The following is an 11,302-nucleotide window of genomic DNA, read 5'->3' on the forward strand; positions in this document are numbered from 1 at the left end:
TTCCCTCTGTCTTCCCTTAGGTGGAAGCACACAAAGGCTCACTGCTCTTTAGAGAGAATGCTGTCACCAATCTCCATATCAGATTGCCACATTTGACTGCTTTAGGGGGTGTGGTTTCATCTAGGTTAGTGGACATTTGGGCAAGAAGCCAAAAACTAGGTCCTGCTCTGCTGGTACAACCACATGGGCAGGTCACTTCATCCCTCTTTGATTTGGTTCCCCCTTTATAAAGTGGAGATAATCATGTATAAATGGCTAGGATAGTGGGAAGTTTCAGTTAAGGAAATTTATCCTAATTTTAGCTAAAGTTTTGGGTAGTCCCTTCATCATCACCAGATGATGCCAAGGAAATTGGGATTCTCAGTATTATTAAGAAAAGAATTTAAGATACTCAAACAGAAGCTTGGAGAAAATTTTATTAGAGTTTAAAAGAAAAACCTCAGAGGAGGCAAGCTGTGAAGAAAGACAGGGAAAAGAAGGAAAAAGGCCACATTGTTTGAGTTGGGCTGACATGGAGATCAAATATATGGGCAGTGAGCCACATAGGAGGAATATGAGCTTCAGAGAAGAGTAAGGAAACCTAAAGTACCAGAAAGAGCATTCATAGGCTCTGGCCAGCATCCTAAAGAGAGTGAGAAAAGAGAACTGTTGTATCTTTTTCAGAGGCATGGATGGACCAGACAAATGTCATGGTATTTCCTAGGGATGGTGCTGGAAGGTGTGGTGGGTAGGGCAGAAAAGTCTGGAAAGGGAAAGAAAGTACACTGTCACATTAAAGGGATAATTATTCCACTAGTGTCTTTAATATGGCTTAAGGTAAAGCTACCTTTCCAAAGCTTGTCATGCCTTCCTGATAGGTGTCTCTTTTAGCCTTAGTCATCTATCAGCTAGATTATTTCTTACAGGAGAAGACAATGATATGTCTCCATGCAGAGGCAGATCCCATTTTTTGCCATCACATATAGAATCCCCTGTGGCTGCTTATGCACCACACAAATGACCAGTCTTAGGCTTTAAAAAGGTTTGTCTTACCAGAATGAATCAGGGTGCTGCACCTTATAATTCTAGTGATTTGAAGTCTTAGACGCAACAAATCAGCATTATCGATTCTCATCCCATCTTTGCATATGCCTTGTGGCCTTGGGGAAGGTGTTCGCAAATCCACTTTTTTTTTTCTGTGCCTCTCTCCCTTTCTCCTCACCCAGCAGTTCTTTCTGTTGATTAACCAGATGGTGCCCTGCCAGGAGGGGAGAAACATGCAGTTATCATCTGAATGGGCCAGTGAGCAATAGGTTCTTTTTCCTCTGCTTTTGACAAACTGACTGCCAGCCCAGCACTGTGCTTAAATAAGTTAATAGGTATGTTCCCTGACAGAGTAAATGCTTTAATTATAAAATACAGTGTGCATGTCATTTGGTTTTTGAGACTTTATTGAGTACTACTATCTTGACATATTTTGTTTGGCACCGTTATCCAGTTACAGTGGGCTAGTGGTTGAATTAGTTTGCAGACTTTGTGAAACAAAATCCTCATTTAATGGCTTAGCTTGGCTACATTTTCAAAATATACAAATACATAATGTTCTTTACTTTATGGGGATGTTTTATTACTGTGGTTTGATGTCTTGTTGATTTTTGTTCCCTGGTGCCTTTCCTTTCCTCTTTCTTTTGCCCAGCCACCAGTCTATTTTTAGTCTTCTAGCTATAGCAGCCTAAACCAAAAGCACAAGAGAAAAATAAGTTTAGGAGGAAAGAAGGAGAATTGTTCTTGTAGTGCTTGAAGTCAAGAATATGTTTACCCTCTAGCCTGATTCTGACTGTTTCCATGCAAGTATGGGACTTTGGGACCTCTAGGGGCCTCCAGGATTGGTGTTGGTGAAGCATTCTAACAGAAGGACTGGAAATGTGGCTCTGTAGTAGAACACTTACCTAGCACTCAGGAGACCCTGGCTTCAGCTCCCTGGACCAGAAGAAGGGGCATGAGCCAACACAAGCCACAGCAATAAAGCTGTGACTTTATGCCAAAGTAGAAATATCAACACTCCACTGGGTCTGGGCTGACTCTTCATTCTCCTTCTTCTTGCTATTCCTACTTCATGAACAAAATTCAGAGAGCAGAGCTCTTTCAGCAACACTGGCTAGAACCTTCCTCAGAACATTTTGCTACTCTTTGTGATGTAAACAGGGCTATTCCAGTTAGCTTTGGACCTCTTTTCTACTCTAATTGCACAAGGTGTAACCATCGTCCTCTGGTCTGGAAACAGCTAAGTGCTTTGGAGAAGTTCACAAAGATTTTATTGTTATGGCATAGTTTATCTGGGGAACCAAAAGAAGCAAAGAGTAAGGCAAAGAGCATTTCCAGAGCAGAAATAATAACATGACCCATACTAGCATCACAGCCATGCCTTTGAGATCACACAGAGACTGCTTCTGGCAGGGACTCACACGGATTGCTGTGGAGAAAGTTTAGATAAACACTAGCAATATGTTTTATCTTAGGAAGCTGTACCACAGACCCATCTTATCCAAGTGAGTCCATTTGTGAGCGCTCTAAAACTCCTCCCAAGCATCTGGAAACAGTGAGCCCTAACCTGGCTTATAAAACTGCCTTTCCCCCAGATGTTCAGGACCAGGGAATTTGTTATTTCGCTGTTATGTTGAGAAATCATAGAAACACCAGGGCAGTGGAGAGAGCAGTGTCTGGCATGGGGAGAGAGAGGCTGTCTGTTTGTTAGGGAAGATGCTTTCATAGGCAATTCTGGCATACAGTAGGTATTAAATAGAACACCCAAAAGATGCTTTACTTTAGATTTGTGCTAGAATGATAATTCCCCTCTGATACTAATTATCACACAGCTTTCAAAAGCCTATTTACCCTTCCAGTGTCTCACAGACTCCCAGCTGGATCCTAGCATAACAGTACGCTGCTGCATGGGACATTTCTGTTTTGAATAGTAATCATCTGTATACATGTCACATATCTTTGAAAAACTGGGTTTGTTGCCCCTGAGAAACATGGTTGCATGAACTCAGGGCAGCCCTGGGAACTTCCCAGTCAGCCTTTTGTAATCAAGGGACCACATTAAGCACCCGTGGAGACTGGCCTGACATCCGGGGGGATGGAGGGTGAGCATGGAAATTTAGCTCTGCATTTTATCCTTCTGCATCATGTAGGACACACAATCCTCCTTTAATTGCAAGCTTGGTACATAGTTCAAGGGCTGTCCTGGGAACAATAAGAGGGCTCTTGTTGAAGCCTCATTGTTTCCTTCATAGTGGGAAGAAAAAAGGAAGGTTCTCCTGGTGGCTTGGAGCACTTAGGTGTGAGCCTGTCATATTGAAAGAAAGGAAAGGAATTAATTGATATTACCTTCTCCTCCTCCTCTACAATAGTTAAATGCCTGCCTCTCTCCTAACTAGAGGGCCACGCCTCTCCTGCCCAGTTCCTTACTTTTGGCTGTTTTTTTTTTTGTGTTGGTTTTTTTTTTTTTTTTTTTCTTTTCTCCTTTTCTACTTTTTTTGTTTTTTAAGTTTTGGTTAGTATACAAAGACATGGGTTTCAATGTGACATTTTCATACATGTATATCATTGTACTTGGTTCTCATGCCCTCTCCCCCACTCCTCCCATTTTGGTCTCTCCCTCTTGCTGGTCCCCTCCCTTCCTTCCTCTGAGTAGATTCTCCAGCTGCTTTCATGACATATATTCCATTACCCTCTCTTGTCCACCCCCTCTCTTGTTTTGCTATTTTTTTCCTCTCAATTTGTTAAGATGATGAAATCTACTTTGTGTGGTTTATGAAGAAACTTGAAGCGATTAGTTGGTAGTGCATGAAAATTCCTCAGGTTGGAGAGCATGGCCAGTCTGGCACACTGTCTGTAGGGGACTGGATGGGAACCCGAGCAGCTAGCTCTGAGCCATAAGGAGCTTGTGTTGAGTTATTAAACACTTGTGGTAAAGCTGCTTATTGTTAATTCCCTGATGTCCTGCTGAAGCGATAGGCTAAAATCAGATCGGATTAGATCAGAGAGCCTGGGAGCTAGCCTTTGGAGCAGATTCATTTAATCAATAAAGAGACCTTCTGAAGGGGAGGAGGGATCTGGGCTATGCTGCCTGCCCAGGGATTAAGATCCCATGTGTGGAAAGTTGTGGGAAAGAAACAGCAATTTAATTGTATATCTTATGCCTTCTTATAGAGTGTAATTCTCTCAAACATTGCAGCGCACTAAAGAGTATTCATGTTTCTAATAAACAAGGCTTTTTTTTGTTTTTCTTGACAGCAAAAATTCTGCTCTACAAAAAAATTCAGCCTAAACAATTTAGGTTTAAATGCTTAAATGATTCTCCAGGAAACCCTAATTCTGTGCAAAATTCCTGTTGTCTCCCTTGTGGAGAGACTATTGGAGAAGGTCCCACTTCCCTACTACATCTGTAAACTTCCCTATCTTTCTCCCAACCCACCTATACTGTCTTTCCTTCACCCAGGAAAACAGGTAAACTGAGGCATATTCCCTCATCTCTCAGCCTGACCATGCCATACTATGGACTTGCCAGTAATGTGAGAGTGGCACACATTAGAAAGTTAGCTATGGAAAATGAGGAGAAATGAAGACTAGCACAAATGAAGACAGCAAGGCCCTCAACGGTTATTGGTCTTAATGGTGCTATAAAAATGATGTTCACTTTTACCAGGAATAATTTATATTCTGAATTAAATAAGGACATGTATATAAAAATCCATTCTATAAAACTTAATTTTCCATCTAGATGTGCTGATGACTCAGGGCCAGCATACCTTTACCGTTTGTTAATTACTGCAGGATGGTTTAACACTATTTTCCAAATCAGCATGCATGCAGAAAATGACTGCAATCCAATTTGACACATTATTAGTGATGATTATTGTCATAGATAAATTAGATTGAACAGAAAATAACCTTCATCCTTAGCATGTTTTAGCTCTCAGAATTAATGTGATTTGGTGAACACACATAAATAAAGATCTGATGAGTCCCTGCTGACTGCAGGGCCTGCTGCTGCTGGAGTGTATCAATTTCATGCAGATGATGAATTCCTTAAGCATTCAGCGATAATCATGCTTGATTTGACAAGACTTTCTCATGCTATTTTAGGGCCTTAATTTTCTGTGAAGTTCTGTCAAGTGCTCATCAAGCACCCACTTATCTCCGTATCTTAACCCAGCAGCCAATCACAAGGTTGCCTAACAGTACAGCTACGAGGGCTGGTCCATTAATATTCAAGTCACCTGACTGTCCAAGGAGAGAAACCAATCAATAGCTGATTAACATTCAGATCACATGACTCCCGAGGAGAGTAAATGAGTTACACAGTAAGACATCAAACAAATTTTCATCTTGAAAGAGTGATTGCTTTTTCTGCTGCTGTGATGTTTGTCAAATTCACTCTAGCCTTGTCCAATTAAGCTCCATGAGCTGAATTAATAACGAGGATCTGTGAGCACCATGCCAGTGTGAGAGTGACGAGTGGGGCTATGGAATAAGAACTGCTAAAGAAATTCCTAGAATGATTGAAAAATCACATCTGGATAACTGGAATAATTGCTTTTGCAATTCTGATACAGCTTTGTAAGCTCCTGTGTATAATGTGAGCTGGTGGATGCTGGGACATGGTGAGGGGTTGGTGCTGTACTTCAAAGACAAATGTGGTTTTAAGTTTAAAGTGATTTTTAAAGGCATTACATAAATACATCTTAATTGGATTATTTTGGGGGGCATAGTAATGAATTTTATTTGCATGTTTGGTTGTATTCTGGGACCTCATAGAGATATAATCTCAAGATTTTTACCTGCTTCTTAGAAGATGAGAAGTTGGGATTCTTCTGCACTCTGGTATTCTAGGTGAAGTAAGGGCAGAGACAGCTTCTCCTAGAATGTGTGTTGCGATCTTTATGGGTGTCATTATATTAACTTTAAGAAATCAGTAAATTAAATTTATTATCTAAAAGGTAAATGTAAACCTACAGGGAATTTTCATGAAAAAGTAGGTGCTGTCTCACTATTGATAGCCAAGGACAGCTTTGTGGAAGTTTTAGGGAAGTTCTGCTCAGTAACCATGCCAGCTGTAACTTACTATTGATACACTGCTAAACTCAGGTGGTATGTTTAGAATAGAGATTTTATGACTAATAAAGCTTTCATTTCTTCCCTAAAGGGAGTAAGATCTAACTAATAATGGTCTATTGGAATTATCAAAGAGTGTCAAATTCCTCTCAGTAAGTTTCAGCGTGAAATTAGCTAAATTTCTAAAGGCGTTTCTAAAACAATATAATTGAATACAAGGTATTGGGTTTTCTGGAAAGATATAAGAGCAGTTATAGTGAGAAGAAATCAATCTAACTGTATCAAGAGGCAATGTCTATGCATGCAGTTAATAACTCTCCTAATGGATCTTCTTGGCTTGGTGATTCCCATACAGGGAAGAAAGTGAGTTGTGGAGCACAGGGTGGGCAACGGGCCATTAAGTCAATTCCAAGCACTGTTAGTCAAGGGTAGAAATTTCAAAGGGAGAAAAAATGAATTTAACGTCCCTGCAAGCAGACTAAGGGGAGGTGAATCCTGTTTTTAGTAGGGAGCAGGGAACAAAGGTGAAAAAGGAATGCTTGTTAGTCCAAACTGGACCATCAGCATGTAATTAAAACTGACTTTGTCTGAAGAGCAAGGGATTCCACTTTCCAAGAAGTGTTTGCTCCAGATGAGGCACGAAGTAGGGCTTCTAATAGACGTGTTTGTTTAAAAACCAAAAAACAAACAAAAAATAAACAAAATGCCTAAGTTGGGGATCCCAAATACTAAGGCTCAATTCTAAGCTCAGACACTTACGAAAATTTTCTAAGCTGATCAGGAAACTCTCAGCGCCCAAGGTAAATTAAATTTAACTGGTAGTCTTTTGAATATTTAATCCCCAGCTCAGCCTGAACCTCTGCGAACATTCCACATCCGCCCACACGCAGCAACGGAGCCCTTCTTAAAAGCACCCACTTCCTGCTACTTAAGACCCGATGGAAGGGAAGGTGGCTCCAGGTTGTCCTCAATCAGCTTAGAGGGCTCTGAAGAAAAGATTATTCCACTTTTGGCATAACTTTACATAATTAATAGTTTTCCATGCAAAGTATTGTTTGCCTTAATTGTTGTTTCAACAGCTGTTTTCATTAAATTGTGAAACCCGCTGTGTCTAATCCTTTGAGCCCCAGTATTGACAAGAAGAAAGGCTCAGAGCTGCTCTGGGAGAAGAGATCCCTGCCAAGCTGGGACACCATCATGAAGTTACTTGAAAAATAAGGCCTTCACTGGGGCTGGTTGTGTTGCTAATCCATTAGGCTTTTCAAAAGAACCATGCCCTGCACCCTTATGGCTAAATTGACCCAACAACCAATCAATGCCTTTATTTGCTGAGTGGCTGCCCCTGCAGGGTCTTACAGCCCAGTCCAAGCTGTAATCAAAGCCTCCATCAGTACTGGGGCCCAGATGACACAAATAGCCAAACTTTGAACGAGGCTGGCCCGGGGCCAGTCACACCATTTTGAAGATACAAAGAGGCTGTGTTGCGCGATGGAATTCATTTTCTTGTTTACTTCCTCCAGAAACAAGAGCATCATCAGCAGTCCCAGGACTTCGGATCAGACCATGGAGTTGTTGACAGAAGCTTGGCTAGGCTCGACAGCTTTCCCCATGAAATGCTGGCTTTCTTCTCATACACCCCCTACTGTTTGTGTCTCTGCCAATTGTAGCACATCAGAGCGGCCATTGAGATAATGACCGTGAAGTCTCTCGATACACTCTGATGAAGTGTAACATTTTTTTTTTAAGGATTTCTGTCTGTGCCAGAATGATGGAGGCAGCTGACTGAAAATCTCCCCGATCAAAATTAAGGCTGATGAACAGCAGGCAGAGGCATAACCCTCCCCAGAGGAGACAGAGGAACTTGCAGCCAAAGTGTCCTTTCCCTGTTTGTTCATTACAGTCTTTGATTTTAAAGGTACCTTTGTTTCTAGATGAATATACGTCAGTTGCTACTACAGTCGCCAGCTTTTTAAAATTCTTTTTTGTTTCCTTCTACCAAATCCCAGAAAATTGCAAGGACCGATTCTTTTCTGCCAGCTCCTTATTTAATGATTTGGAAAATAACCCCTGGTTAACAACTTTGTCCCAGCTGGGAAAAATAGGGACACTTCACAGGTTCCAGTCAGAGACTGACCCTAGACTTGGGCCATTTGGGATTTCTTTACTCTGGCCAGACTAATAGCAGGTCAAACAAATGTAGTTATGAGCCAACCAGAAGTAAAATTAAGCTGCTAATAACATAGATGAAGACTGTGAGATTCTTCGGGGGGGGGGGAATGTCTTTTATTTTTTTCAGTCTTCATGTCTTACATTTATTGAGCACTTGCTGTCACCCAGGGATAGTGCCAGATGAGAGATTAGGAAATGAAGGCCCAAGTGAGAAAGCTGAGAGCTGGAGATGTCACTTATCCAAACCTGACAGAGTCACTTCTTTGTAGGAAATGAAGGCCCAAATGAGGAAGCTGAGAGCAGATGTCACTTAACCAAACTCCAAAGACCTGGGAGTAGGGAAGCAGTGCTTGTTCTACATGAATACTGGCTTCCATGACTGTCCATCTGTGGACATCTGATGTCCATTCAGTAAGCACACCTACAGCTTACTAAATGGTGCTCAGACAGAGAAGAGAAAGCAGTTTGTGGTTTAATCGGTAAAGGAAAGATGACATGGATTTACAGTTTGCCTTACTTAAGGGTCAGCCTTTTCAAGGAAGATATTAACTAGGCCACATCCTCTCCTGCAAGTTAACATACATAAAACTCAGAAAGTGGCATCAAATTCGGTAAGCTGAAGGGAGGTTTGGCTGCCTAAGGAGGTTACAGCTCTAAGTGTGCCCCATCCTGCAGAGGACTGTACAGGCAACAAAGGCTAGGACTGTCAGAATGGCATTATCAAAGAGTTGTCTAGGCTTAATTAAGTAAGTTTATGTATAAAGGACACCACAATTTAACTTCCTTTGGAATTTTACCTCTGTATAATGATCCATATTTCTGAGAACAACAATGCATGTCAGAGCAGAGCAGAGGATAGAAAATTCTAAGAGTAAGGGTAAACAAAGTCAGGGACATGGAAATAATGATTAAAAAAGAATAACAAACTTGTACTTGGTTCAGGGTTGATTGATTGCTCATGCTTGTAATCCTAGTACTTGAGAGTCTGGGGCAGGACGATTGCTGTGAATTACAGAACAGCCTGGGATACGGAGAGAAAATGTCAGACACTGTCACAGGAAACAAAATAAAATGTAACAAAATGCTCGTGCTTGAATGTGGAAATGAGATGCCTGTTTCCTGAAGTACAGCCCTCATTGTGATGGAAGAACAAAGGTGCTGGGCTAGCTCTGTGCCCATGCTGCAAGGGGTAGACTACAGGGCTTTACCACCATTTTCTGGAGAAAATATATTTCTAGAGTCAAGTCAGGCTCAGTTTCAGTCAAGTCAGTATGCACTTTGACTTAATTGTACTACTTATCTGGATTTATGAAAAGGAATATTACCCCAAATCCAAGTGTTTCATAAAAGTTTAGGAAGCTAAATTTGTCATGTGAGCCATTGTGAAAAATAGTACAAAGGTGTAGAAGGGCAACAGAAGTGCTGCTTTGCTTTTTCTACATTCTTCATGAATAACAATTCTCCTTTTCCTGCAATCTGAAGGGCTCTCCTCCCCTACCACTATGGAAGAGTAGGTTGTTACTTCCTGTTGCATCTGTATGTCACTCTTTATCCAAGAGAAGGGACCTTCTAGCTTTAATTGTTTCAATAGGTGGGAAATGTCCTCCACAGATATATTCATAGAGAGCTTGAACCCCAATGTTGGCACATTTACTTTCTTTGAGTTTTCTGAAATATTAGGGAGCTGACCATGGCTTAAAGAAATAGCTGGCTGGGGTATATCCTTGAAAGGTATATTGTTCCAGGATTTCTCCTTCTTCTCTCCCCTTTCTCCTTCCTTCTCTGCACCTGTTTCTTGGCCACTGTGAGGTGGAGCAATTGTGCTCTACAACATATTCCTGTTTTATCAGACACTTATAACAGTAGAACAGCTTTCTATGGACTGAATTCTCTGGAATGGTAAGACAAAATAAACAAGTCCCTCCTTTAACTTATTTTTCCAAGGTATCTGCCATGGTTACTGTTCCCAAACCAACTTTGGCAAAGAAAAGGGTTGGGCTTTTTTTTTTTTTTTTTTTTTTTTGTTTGTTTGTTTGTTTTATTGTTTATACCTCTCATTTAAGGAAGTCAAGGCAGGAAATCAAGACAGGAACTTGGGGATAAGAACTGAGGCCCATGTATGACTGCTATCATTAGCTTGCTTTCCCTGGCTTTCTCAGCTACCTTTCCCATAGACGCATCCTAAGGAATAGATAGCCCACATTGCAATGAGTCCTCCTACATCAACTTGTAATTAAGAAAATGTCCCACAGATAGTTCTACAGATCAATGCAATGGAGAACATTCTTTTGAGGCGTCCTCTTACCAGGTGTATCAGATTGATAATTGAAGCTAACTATGGCAGGAACAAAAACCTGTGTGGTAGTTAGCCTCTAACATGGCTTGCAACAGTTCCCATCTGTTGAAATCCATCCCTTTATGTTTTTCTGTCTCTGAGCCTGTGTTGGTCTTAATGAATCTATGCCAGAAATCATGGGATTCAATTTCAAGATGGCATAGACACTGAGTACAATTTTTGTCCTACTGCTTTTGTCTCTGATATGTATTCTCTCATCTTTCTTTCCTCCTCCTCTCCTCTTCTATGTGTCTGTTACTTCCATCTCATCTACCTGTAAAACCAGCCCAAGCTATCCTGCTGGAGAGGGCCTAGGGAGAGGCCATAGGGAGCATAAGAAACACAGGCAGTTCGATGGAATGTGTATGTAATTAAGCTTCTCTATGGACCCTTTCTGCACTGAAGTTCTGAAATGACACCTCCCGTGACACCTTGATGTTGACAGTTTTGCAAAGAAGTTTTATATGTGTATTTTACTTTAATTTGGATTTTGAGACAAGGTTCCACAGTTAGGTATAGGATGGCTTCAAATTTAACAACAATTCCACTTTAGCATTATAGATGTTTATTGCTTTACTTACTTAGTTTCAAGGTACTTTGGTGTGTAGCAATATATTATTTAGAGGAAAATAGATACAACTAGAGATAACCATACTAAATGAATTAGATCAGTCTCAGAAAGATCAATGTAGTATGTTT

This window comes from Phodopus roborovskii, unplaced genomic scaffold (genome assembly GCF_943737965.1).
Source record: "Phodopus roborovskii unplaced genomic scaffold, PHOROB, whole genome shotgun sequence".
NCBI lineage: Eukaryota > Metazoa > Chordata > Mammalia > Rodentia > Cricetidae > Phodopus > Phodopus roborovskii.